This window comes from Bos indicus x Bos taurus, chromosome 15 (genome assembly GCF_003369695.1).
Source record: "Bos indicus x Bos taurus breed Angus x Brahman F1 hybrid chromosome 15, Bos_hybrid_MaternalHap_v2.0, whole genome shotgun sequence".
Taxonomy (NCBI): domain Eukaryota; kingdom Metazoa; phylum Chordata; class Mammalia; order Artiodactyla; family Bovidae; genus Bos; species Bos indicus x Bos taurus.
In genome coordinates this window covers 19,498,601-19,511,168 of record NC_040090.1, presented here as the reverse complement: position 1 = coordinate 19,511,168, position 12,568 = coordinate 19,498,601, and the positions used below count along the sequence as shown (strand labels likewise).

Below are 12,568 nucleotides of genomic sequence, written 5' to 3'. Positions count from 1 at the left end.
TGCTTCTTAGTGCCAACTTTCTCTGCTTCCCTTCAGCTACCCCTCATGTATCTGGCTGCCTCACTAACCCATCTGGACTACTCTTTTCTTCTCTGTCACCACCCTGCTCAAAAATTTGCAATGACTCCCTTATTGCCTGTGATCATTGGCAAGTCGCTTAACCTTTTGGGATCTTGATGCTCTCATTTTATAGAAGAAAGAGGTGGACTGAAAGGTTAGAGCTGCAGCTCTATGTGAGATTCTGTCCTTCCAGAAGATCAAGACAAACTCTTGATGATTCCATGAAAGATGCTTGTGACCCTGCCCATCCCATCGAATCAACTTCACATCCCAAACCCCTAGAGCCTGACCCTTCCCACCAACCAGGCTGCTCCTCTTTGACCTCAGACATCCGGCTCATGCCCATTTCTGTGCACTGTTTTATTCGGTTCTTTCCATCAGGAATGTCTGCTTTGTCTGTGCTCCAAAACTTTGGTGCTAGAATTGTAGAGGGGTTAAGAATAGAGATTAATAAACCTGGTTTCTAGTCTCCACTTTACAACTTACTATCTGGGTAATTAATCTTAGGCAAATCTCTGTGCTTCAGTGCCTGCAGTGATAAAACAGAGGCGATGATAAATATAGGGTGAAGAGGCATGGCTGAGATAATGTATGCAGCAGGCAGAGCACAGAGCCCGGCACACAGTGAGTGCTCGGTAACAGCAATCATCCTGCAGTTTGTACAAAATCCTCCCCAGTCTTCTCTGCCTCTCCAGATTGTGTCCATCAACTTGGAGCCCACTCAAGCCACATCTCTGCACTGAAGGTTTCTCTGTCCCCTGAACTCAACTCCTTCCAGCTCTTGGTTCTGGGGCCTGGGTAGGTGCTCATTAGACTCTGCCTTGCAGAGCCATGATTTTATGTGTGCACACCATCTTGCCATCTCATAAGTGACTTATGTTCTTAGAGAAGAGAGATCATAATTTTCATTTTCACTAAATATGGAGATATTCAATAATTCCTTTTGAATTAAAGACTTCACATATCACCACCATTTTATCAATTTCCCAATTCCTAGCTTCATACTGACATTCGTCAATATGTGAGGGTCTCCCCGCTATCAGTATTGAGGATGGCCCATGCTTTGTCAGTTACAGACCTCTTTAAAAACCTGCCAACTCAAAACTATAAAACTCTTATAAGAAAATAGGGTAAAAAGTACATGACGTTGGATTTGGCAATGACTTCTTGAATATGACACCTTTTATTGTCACAGGCTACAAAATGAAAAACAGATGAACTAGACTGCAGGTTAAAAACTTTTGTGTATGAAGGACAGTATTAGGAGAGTGAAAATGCACCCTATGGAATGGGAGAGAATATTTGCAAATCATATATCTGATAAAAGGTTAATATCTAGAATATTTAAAGAACTCCTATAATTCAACAGCAAAAAACAATTAAAAAACGGGCAAAAGACTTGAAGAAATATTTCTCTAAAGAAGATATACAGATGGCCAATAAGCAGAGAGAGAGAGTTTCAAGAAATAATAATCAACAGAGAAATGCAAAACACAGCCACAGTAAAGTACACTTCACATCCATCAGGACAACTATTATCCCCCAAACAGAAAATGAAGTGTTGGCAAACATGTGGGGAAATTGGAAATCCCATGGTCTGCTAATGGGAATATAATATATATATTATATACAACATATGGGCTTCCCTGGTAGCTCAGCTGGTAAAGAATCTGCCTGCAATGCAGGAGATTCTGGTTTGACTCCTGGATTGGGAAGATCCCCTGGAGAAGGGATAGGCTACCCACTCCAGTATTCTTGGGGTTCCCTGGTGGCTCAGATGGTAAAGAATCTGCCTGTAATGTGGGAGACCTGGGTTTGATCCCTGTATTGGGAAGACCCCTTGGAGGAGGGCATGGCAACCCACTCTGGTATTCTTGTCTGGAGAATCCCCAAGAACAGAGCAGCCTGTCAGGCTATAGTCTATGGGGTTGCAAAGAGACACAACTGAGTGACTAGGCACACATGTATAATATATATTATATATATATAATATATTAATGTAATATAGTTTATGGTATAAGCAGGTTCTGCAAAAAATTAAAAATAAATTAATATATGATTCATCAATTCCACTTCTGGGTATATACCCAATAAATAAATATGCATAAAATGTGTGCATACTATCTTGCCACCTCATAAGTGACTTACATTCTTAAAGAAGAAAGGTCTACCTTAAAAAAGAAATCCTGTCACATGCTACAACGTGATTGAAACTTGAGGATGTTATGCTAAGTGAAACAAGCCAGTCATAAAAGGATAAAGACTGTATGATTCCACTCATACGCGGTACCTAGAGTAGTTAAATTCATAGAGACAACGAGTAGAATGGGGGTGGCCAGGGGCTGGGAGAGAGAAGAGTTGTTTTTCACTGGATATCATATTTCAGTTTGGGGAGAATAAAAAACCTTCTGGAGATGGGTAGTGGGTGACAGTTGCTCAACAGTGTAAATGTGCTCAGTGCCCCTCAGCTACATCCTTGGGAGTGGTTAAAATAGTAAATGTTACGCCGTGTGTATTTTTCACACACACACACACACACACACACACACACAACCTGGTAAAAGTCAAACACCTCTCCCTAGGTGCACAGCTGTCCAAGGTGCAAAGAATTTTGCCTTTCATTTCAGGGAGCTTGCAACCTTCTCAGGTTCACCCATAGATATATTTAACAACATCCAGTGTTATGGTGGCACTAGTGGTACAGAACCTACCTGCCAGTGCAGGAGATGTAAGAGATGTGGGTTCGATCCCTGAGTTGGGAAGATCCCCTGGAGGAGGTCATGGCAACCCACTCCAGCATTCTTACCTGGAGCATCCCACGGACAAGGGAGCCTCGCAGGCTACACCGTCCATCAGGTTGCAAAGAGTCAGACGTGACTGAAGCGACTTAGCACACACACACACAAGGCTACAGTGAGCCCTGTTGCATGAACTCTGAGACGTTCTTTGGGCCCCCCAGTGGCAATCCCTGCCCACTTAGGCCCCCGTCAGCAGCGCTGGTCCCTGACTCTCAGATGATCTTCCTTGCAGGCCCGCTAGGCCCCAAGGACGGGGAAAAGGGGGCAGTTTGTTACTATGTACAGCCTCCTCCTTAAAGGGACTCACGCTGTCATCGATTCCTATCTGCCCTCTCCTCTGAGAAACCGAGGGTTAGCATATAGCAGGCACAGGCTCCACATGGAGTGGTGGTGGCAGGATTGGGGTTGGGGTGGGGGGTGGTCTCATAGTAGAGCATCTTGAATGCCCCCTTCAGGGCACAGTCTCTCTCCAGACGACCCTGGGATGCTCGCGGGCCCGTTCAGCTCTTCCCATGCTATTAGGCTATAGTCTTTCCCATCACGCTGCAGAAACTGCCTTGGTCATAGCCTGCAAAGGAGGAGCTGTTAAAAACTCTTCCATTTGTATTTCCTGCATGGCTCTCCATCTGGAAATATCTTTTATCTGGCAACTTTTGCAAAGTGAACTGAATCTTGAAGGAGGTCCTGGCAGGTTTATGCTGGCCTCTCCATCACTCCAATAAGTCATTTCCATCCTAACCTTCACCAGAATCGAGGAATCGTGACTTAGTCCCGAAAACGGGACAGGCATGGCATGGCAGCAAGTCTTCCCGCCCCTGAGGCAGCTTTTTAACCCTGAAAACACCCACTGGGAGGGCAAGAGTGAAATCTAGAAGATTACACTAATACACTTCTCTCAACTCAAACATTACTTCAGCAGGGAAGCCCCCAGCCCCTCATGACTGTACTAGGACCCATCATTATATGACCCCACTCCCAAGCTTTTTGTTTTTAATATTTTTTCCTTTTTATTTATTTAAGTAGAGTTGATTTACAGTGCTGTATTAGCTTCTGGTATACCACAAGGCGATTCAGTTTTTTTTTTTTTTTTTTTTTTTCAGATTCTTTTCCATTATAGGTATAAGATACTGAATAGTTCCCTGTGCTATTCAGTAGGACTTCGTTGTTTATCTACTCTTTGCCAGTTTGGATCACAATGGATAATTCTACGTTTTGTGGTTGTTAAGTACTGTTGGGTTCCCCCAAACACTGCAGGCTCCGTCTGCGTTGGAATTGAATCCAAGAGCCTAGCCCAGCATGTATTAAGCACCCAATAATTACTTACTGAAGGAATGAACGAATAAAATGCTCTTACCTGCCTCTCCACCAGTTACTTCAAGTCCAGGGTGAAAAACAACTTCTTTTCAGAGTCGGTGTTACTGAAAGAAAAGGAGAGGAACTCTCTGGTAGGTATTTAGAAGTAGAATGGAGGGAGAAGGGGAAAGAGCTCTTTATCTTCAGTTAGGGAAATGTTTTCACAGGTCCCTGATAAACTAGGGACAAATACCTCCAGGGCTTTGCGATGGCCTGAGTGTCCTTGATAGTGTGGCTGGGTGGGGCAAGTTGAGCTTTGGCATGGGGCAAAGGGATGGATTCTAACGGTTTCTTCACTGGTTGAAAAGGCTGCTTCCTGCCCAGCTTTCTTTTTTTTTTTTCTTCGTTATGTACCAGCTCAGCTTTTAACGCGGAGGAGTGGCCCCCTTCTCTAAGTGAGTGGAGGCCGGCAGAGCAGGAGCGCATGGGGGCCCGTCAGCTGGATGGGCCAGTTGCTCTGAGAAGGCAAGTGTCCTGTTTGTGCCTCATACTTTGCAAATCTCACATCCCTGCAGGTCTCAGAAATCCCCCCATCCCTGCCCACCAACTTAGAAAGGCAAGTAGCCAGGCTTCCACTTGACTGGAGAGGAAATTAAGACAAAGTCCTTCCAAACCTGAAACCTGCCTCAACTAGAGTGCCAGGGAATATATTTTCACTGGACTCTGGCAGTCCTGCTGACAGGAAGGTCTTTTGACAATTTATTTTTCAAGAGGAAGAGTTTTCATTAGGCAAAAACCAACTAAAGGCTATATTCAATACCTACTAAATGGTACTTGTTGGGTCTGTTTTTTGAAGATTATAATTAGGAGGAGATGGGCCCATTGTTGTAATTAATACCTGCCTGTTATTGAGCATGCACTATGCACCAGGAATCTTATATGTTTCATCTTAGTTAATCCTAATATAACCTTCTGAGATGAGTAGTAGTAATATTTCAATTTAACAGATAAGGAAATTGAGGGTCATAGAAATTCAATAACTTGCTCAAGTCACACAACTATGTAGTGAGGAAGTGGATGTAAGGTCTTCTGACTCCAGACATTCACTCTTACCACGTCGTGCTCAGTCCCTTAGTCTTGTCTGACTCTTTCTGATCCCATGGACTGTAGCCCACCAGGCTCTTCTGTACATAGAACTTTCCAGACAAGAATACTGGAGTGGGTTGCCATTTCCTACATTTGCTTGTTAACAACACATATTCTGGGGCCCACACCAAATCTACCAGATCAAAATCTCTTGAGGCCTCAGAAAGTCCCTGGACACTCAACCTCCTCGCCAGACACTACACAGCACTGTTTTATTTTCATCCCTGTACTGATCACTATCTGAGATCTTCTCACTTATGCATTTGCATATTTTCTTTCTTCCCCATTAAGTGACAAGTTCCACAAGTGCACCAACAGCACACCCAAAGTTTTATCCCCAGAATACTAAATAAGAGTAGTACCTAGTAAGTACTCAACACTTAACTTAATTACTGAATACATTAGTAGACACTGTCCAAAGCGCTGCGCTAAGGATGCTGAGTTTGGAGACGGGTGAGGAGGAAGAGAATTATTGTTAAGTACTAGTGTCTCCCAAGGCTAAGGGGTGGGGAAATGTTGGCACACATGCCACATATTTGCCACATATTCCAGGGAAAGAAACTCAATCCTAAAAAAATTAAGTGCAAGATGACACAGCACGTCAGTGGGCGAGCCATGTATAATGTTGTCCCTTCCTCAAGGACCTTTATGTCTTACTTGGGAAGCCAAAATGAATGCATATGTAATGGAGAACAGATATATGATTCACAGCAAGGTGCTGAACAGAGATGGAATCAGATTAATTGGATTAAGGAGAAATTGGAGTGGGAATAGATGTGGAAGGTTTTCTGGAGGAAGCATTAATAGAAAGTGAGGTACCCTTGATGAATAAATACCTGGGTATTTCTTTTGTGTCAGACTTGTACTGTGGGCTTTACCTAGAGTGGGGTATTCACATCTCTTACAACACCCTAATGGAGTAAGTATTGTGTTCATAACTTTATGGATGGGGAAACTGAGTCACAGAAAGGTTAAGGAACTTGCTACAGGTCACAGAGCTGAGGAATGAGTAGGGATAAACAGCAGAGGTTTCAAAGCCCATAGTCCTAAGCACCCAGTGAGTGAAGCAGGTGTGACTGGCAGGAAAGAGCCTAAGTGTCTGGGGTCAGGAGTTGGAGGCGTGGTTCTGGGGTACTGATGGAATAAAGACAGGTTCAGGTTTCATTTCACTGGAATATTGTTATGATTCAACTCGACAACCTGTCTGCCATTCCCCCTTGTTTAAAGGCATTGCCTGTCCAAACACACCACCCCTTGGCTGTGATCACAAGTGACTCAAAGATTTATAATCTAATCAGACATTGGCAAAATGAGGGGAATCCCTAGGTGAACAGCCCCCTGACAATAGAGCTCCCTAACCTCTTCAGGGAGAGAAAACCTGGTCCTGGGGACATCGATATAGGACAGGAGCCCACCTGCTGAAAAATGCCAGGAGGTGATGGAGAAGAGAGATTAATTTCAGGTGGTCTCTTATTAATACACTTGACTGTGGGCTGTACTGACTTTACATAACCCGTTCAGTATGTGAGGTCCACTTTCTGGTGGGAGGGTCTGGAGCAGGTCACCCCAAGAGTCAGGGAACATTCAGAAACTAGAGACTTCAAGCTACTTTGTATAAAATTTGGTTTTGGTTTGATGGTGCATCTGCTGGGCTATTTAGATGACTTTGCCTGTGTCACTTATCCACACATAGCAGGAAATTCCCTTGAGGACACATACTCCTCCTCTTTGAGGGCACATGTATTACAGTGGTAAGGTCATCTGGAGCTAGTCTGCCGTCTGCCACCCTGGCAGTTAGGACTTTTGCCCTTCAGTGAAAGCTTCAAGTGCTGCCACTGTTTGTTACACTGTGAACGTCACAAGATTCTAATAGAACCTCAGACATTTCCTCTGCTGCATCTGCTATAATACATTCCTTATGTAATCGAGCCCTTAGCCCCACTCCTCTAGCCCCAAGGTGTCACTTTTATATCTGGGGCCATGCATAGGGAAATGCTCATCATTTCTGCTGGGGATTGTGACCAGCAGGGTCCCCTCACGGGGTGGTTGGAAAAGGTCAAGAAGATCAATGGAGTCAGTAGGGTGTGCGGGTGAGTTTAGGAGTTGGGACATCAGGAGTGAGTTATCTAGGGGAGGGACACTGGCGAACCAGGTTCCTTCTGTAGCTTCTAATCACTCATGTTCCTTTACTATCTGGGCCTTTACTATCTTGGAGAGCTGTGCCTCCTATCATGCTATGTGGGCCTGGGAAGACACCAACACAGACATGTGGATTTGAATGGTTACATGTCCAGACTCATGGGCCAGGGACCAAACTTGATAACATTCAATCAATGTCCTGTCGGGTCCTGGGTAAGACAAAGCAAGACCTAGAGACCCAGACCAGTAGCATCAGTATTGGTGGGTGTAGGGGGGAGCCTTTTTTCATGAGTCTTGGGTCATCTGGCATGGAGTGAATAAGGAAGTGGCTTGCCCATAGGGGCTGAGTGCACCCAGTGACTGGGCCTCTGGGGCGTAGCCTTGACCATGTGTACATACAGACTAGCTTGGGGAGGGCCTTAAGCAGGAGGCTTGCTTTAGGAGGTTTAGGAGGGAACATTTTAGCCACAGTGGTAATGGGGTTTATTGTGCCCAATGGGGAGGAGAGGGTTAAGTTTGCAGGTCTGTCTGGTGTTCACCTCTTTTGAGTGTATGGTATATGCTAAGTGGGCTATCCCCTGAGGGGAAGATGCCTGTGTTCTGGCAGGGGCACCTTGGCAGATGATGTGTGTAACTGGGTAGTCATTTTCTGAGGGGTGGTTGTCTGGGATCAGGTCATCACCTGTAATGCTGTGATAGGCTCCCTGGGCAAGTGCAGCTCTTGACCCAGGTCGTGGAAGGATAGGCTGACATCAGAAAGGCTGTCACAAGGATGCACAGGGTAGAAGGTGTGTTCAAGGGCACAAGTTTCTGTGTACTGGGCATCCAATTGGGCATCATAACTATGATGGAGCAATCTTCAGAAGTGGGCACTAAAATACAGAATCACATTCCATTTTTATTTTCCTGCTGGCTGCTTAGGATAATGTAATCTGCTTGGCCGGTGGTGTTGGGGAAGAAGAGGGGTACACTCAAACAGATAGGAATGACAGTGTGGGTGCCACATTGCCCAGGCGTCCTGGCATTGAGTAGGAAAACTGTGTCCCAGACTGAGGCTACATCAGCCACATCAGGTGGAGCCAGCTAGTGAAAACCTACAGGTTCGGCAGTAACATTTTCAGATGTGTAGGCTCCACAGTGGTATTCAGGGATGCCATTCATAATGCTAGGGGGCATCTGTATCCCACAGTCATGAATGGCTGTCCTTGCTTCAACATCGTGTGGTAGAGAATAGAAAGCCTCAGGCACGTTCTTTTAGAACATCAGTGTTGAGGATCAGGATCTCTTTTGCTTTTCTCCAAGATCCACATGGTGGTAAATGTCAGTCCAAGGGCTTTCCCTACAAGAAGGGTCTGAAATTAGCCAGGCTTTAAATTCATCATAAATGCCATCATGGGGGACGTTTTAGAGGCTGGTGGTGCCTGTTCACCAGGCTGGTAAAACCATAGTATTGGGGAGTTTACTGTTCTGTGTACGGCCAGAGGGTCCCAGTTTAATGTCCAGACCAATGTGCCCTTGGTCTGGACATTAATCCTTTGTGGATTGAGTGCTGATTGAAAAAGAATGGAAGAATGGAGGACCAGGGAAGCTTGCAGCCGTTGGATACAGGAATTTATGACTGGAGCCTGGATCACCCATTAGAATCAGTAAAGGCAAAATGAGGTCATTTTGTTATGGGTGAGGGGCCCATAGGAGCAGGGATCAAGATAAAAGTAGTAAAAGAAAACTGATTTGGGAAACCACATGCCATTTTGTAGCTTTAAGAAAAAAAAAAAAGCCAACTCTGTAGACATCCTCAGAATTTAGTTTTATAATAAAAACTGTTTGAATGATTAAACCTTTACATTCCTGAAGATAAAATAAACATGTACTCTTTTATCTTATCTTGCTCAATAAAATTGTTCAGAAGATCAAACGTGGTAAAGACAATGTAAAATTTAACATTTTAATACTGATGTAGTACACTGTTTTACTTAACATTTTGGGGAGTAACTGCCTCTGACTTCAACTCAAGAAAACAGTTTTTGTTGCTAATGTAATCGGTTTTTGTAATGGCGTCAGCAAATAAAGGGACGCTTATTACTCAAAAAAAAAAAAGATGCGTTATCGCCGACTCCATGGTAACACTATGGGAAGGGCGAGCCAGTAATAGGGGTCCTGTCCACCTTGACTGGAACATGCGAACCTGGCCCAGGGAATCTGGGATAAGGGCCCATCTCAATCTGTTCGTCATTGGGAGTATGCTTAGGCTTTTTTCCTCAGTCATTCTGCTGAGACTGACAAAGTGCACCCAGCTCTCTCTCCTAGGATTAAATATTTCTGACAGCAGTAGAATATGGCTGGAAAAGGTGAATGTAGCCTCATATTGGAGGTGGTTCTGAAGGTCAGTCTCTAAGACTATGAACTTAATGAGCCATTAGCTCTTTGCAGACTTTTGAGCAGAACAAGGGATGTGACTGGATTGCACTGGGGCTGGACTGGGGTGGGAGAGGCAGGAGGTATCTTTGCTGTCTTCCTCTCCCTGGAATCTTATTCTCCGGATGCAGTTTCTCCTTATTAGAAAGGCCTCCCTTCGTCCCCAGAATAAGACACTGATAACCCTGACTGCCCACTTCCTTTCCCCAAAGCACATGCACCATCCAACCCCCTATCTGTTTACTGGCTTATTTGTTTAGTGTCGGTCTCTCCCTCTCTAGTTTGCATGTACCATTCAGGCAAGAGCAATGTTTGTTTTGTTCACATAAATGTATCTCTGGGGCCTAGAACAGGTCCCGCCATGTCTTAGGCGCCCTAAGGTGAATAGGTGAATAGAGTGTATTATTGCCTCATTTGTTGAAAGGGGAAATTGATGCCCAGGAGAGGTAAGCAACTCATCCAGATAAGACAGCTCTCAGTTGCCAGAGTCAAGATTTGAGTCCAGAAAAGCCTGATTACAAAGACTGCTCTTCCCATAGGGTACAGTACTCCAGAGGAGACTTAGACCATTATAACTGAGAAAAGGGTCTTTAATAAACTGAAGTGGGAGCCTCGACAGAAGAAGAGGGTTAGGTGGTGCTGGAAGAGAGATGACAAATCCACTTGACTCCACGCTCGGAGTCCGGGAGGACAGGAGATTTCTCGGACACCCATCTGAGCATGCTGTGCCAGGCACAGAGCTGGACACCAAGGATTCAAAAGTAAACAAGACGCAGTCCCCACCTTGAGAAGCTCACCATGCAGGGGTGGTGTGTCGAGGGCACACTTACTGAATTCAGGGAGCAGGAGGGATCCCTGAGCCCCCACCCAGCATCAAATGGGCACGAGGCCGCCTCCCTTAGCCAGGCACTGGCTGAGTAGCAGCATCTCATGGTCCCGTTCATCTGTTCAGTACAGTCACTGAACACGTGGGTTGTACCAGATGAAGTGGTGATATTACCGATACAGAGGCAGGTTAGACAAGGGTCCACTCTCAGGCGCATACAGAAGTGAGAGGTGGCAAAGCTTTCACTCTGATTCACTCACCAGCTAGAAAACAAGTGCCTCCCACGTGCCAAATACTGCTAGACTCTGAGGATAAAGCAATGAACCAAGTAGTTAACATCCCTATACTCAAGGAACTTACAATTATACGTAATCGTATGTGGTATTATTGTTACTGTTATTAATAACAGCAATGACTGGCAAGGGATAAGTGCCAACTGCTGTCAAAACACTTATGTGACTTATTTCATGTATTCCTTACAATGACCCTATGGTTACCCTAATATTACAGAGGAAGAAACTGAAGCTGCCATCTCCGTAAAGTCTATGATTTTCTGGGAGCACAAAGGAGAGTGTAACTAACTGTGATAAAGTCAGAAAAGGTTTTACAGGATTTTTCAGCGGGCACCTAAGGACATATGAGCGTCCTCGAAGCAGAAACATTGGGGCAAGAACCTGGAATGGTGAAAGCATAATACCTGCTTCAAAGGGTAATTGAGAGAAGCCATCATGATAAGATATGTAAAACCTGAGCCCCGTGCCTGGCAAGAATTAGATATTCTCAAATGTTTGCTCCCCTTCAGGTCCCCTGTGGTGGCCGGAACACATGACCACTCTCTCCATGCACTTGGATTTTTAGAAGACATACAAGCCATCATGCCCGTGGAGGTCACTCCAGGACAATCTCTGCCCTCAATTCAGAGTTGGAATGCTTGTCATTGCCAGCCAGGGCAACGCTTCATTGTATGAGGTCGTTGTACAAACACACACACCCACAGGGTTGCTGGGGAGTTTGTGGTAAACACCAGCCTCTCTTTTGGATCAAAATAACTGAGTGGTCTTTGTGGCTGGTCTAGAGGAACACATTACATGAGTAAATTAGCAGTTCCCCCACGACATGAGTGACCGCGGGGCGCACACACACAGAGAACCCCTGACTCACCGTGGGGCCTCTCCAAGTCACAGCCCATGAATAGACACTCTTCCTTCTTCCCAGAGAGAAGCCAGGGTGCCAGATACACCGGAGAAGCTTAAAGGCTCGTCCCTGCCACGGGACAGTTTTATTTTACAAAACAAATCTAACGATCACTTTTTCTGGCTCCTGGAAGAAGAAAAAAACCATTCCCTCTCGACACTGCACTCATCGGAGAGTTAATGAAGCCTACTTACCGGTCGATGATGTAATCCTGGTGACTTCCCCAATCAGCTCTAGGCCGCCTGCCCCCCGGACGCCTTCCCAGCTAATTGCCTGCTTCACACCTGTTCCTTCTCAGGAGGCTCTGGCACCCTAGTGCCTGGGGCCTGTGCTACCTCCTGTCTCTGCCAGGACACCCGCAGTCCCTGGTGGACAGCCAGGCCCCCTCCACAGCCTGGGGCTGAGGGGGTACTTCCTTCTCACTTCTGCTCAGGGTCAGTGGCTGTTCTGCGAGGGGGTTGCAAGCCCACGGCTCGGGGGCTGGGCCTGTGGGCCGCCTGGGTGTCTGACCGGATGGAACATGGCTCCCGCAGTGAGCGCTCACACCACGTGTGCTCTGCGTGGCACCCCTGTGTCCTCAGGGCAGGGCCACTGCAGACAGCAACTGCCTGATGGCTCACATCCTAATTCAGACCCTCCTTCTCTGCCTCAGAAACTGGAGAAGACTCATGATTACAGCTTTGAACCAGCTCCAACA

At 45.8% G+C, this 12,568-nt stretch overlaps 1 protein-coding gene across 1 annotated transcript in view; it reads right to left on the bottom strand.

The window, feature by feature from the left end:
* The window catches only part of LMO2 (LIM domain only 2), a 30,612-nt gene extending 18,341 nt beyond the window's left edge, over positions 1 to 12,271 (bottom strand). Inside the window, exons 1-2 of the mRNA XM_027562696.1 lie at positions 12,066 to 12,271; positions 4,213 to 4,276 (exon numbers count right to left, since the gene is read on the bottom strand). The gene's annotated coding sequence lies outside the window, so the exon portion shown is untranslated. The remainder of the gene's footprint in view (positions 1 to 4,212; positions 4,277 to 12,065) is intronic.
* Positions 12,272 to 12,568: the final 297 nt, after the last annotated feature.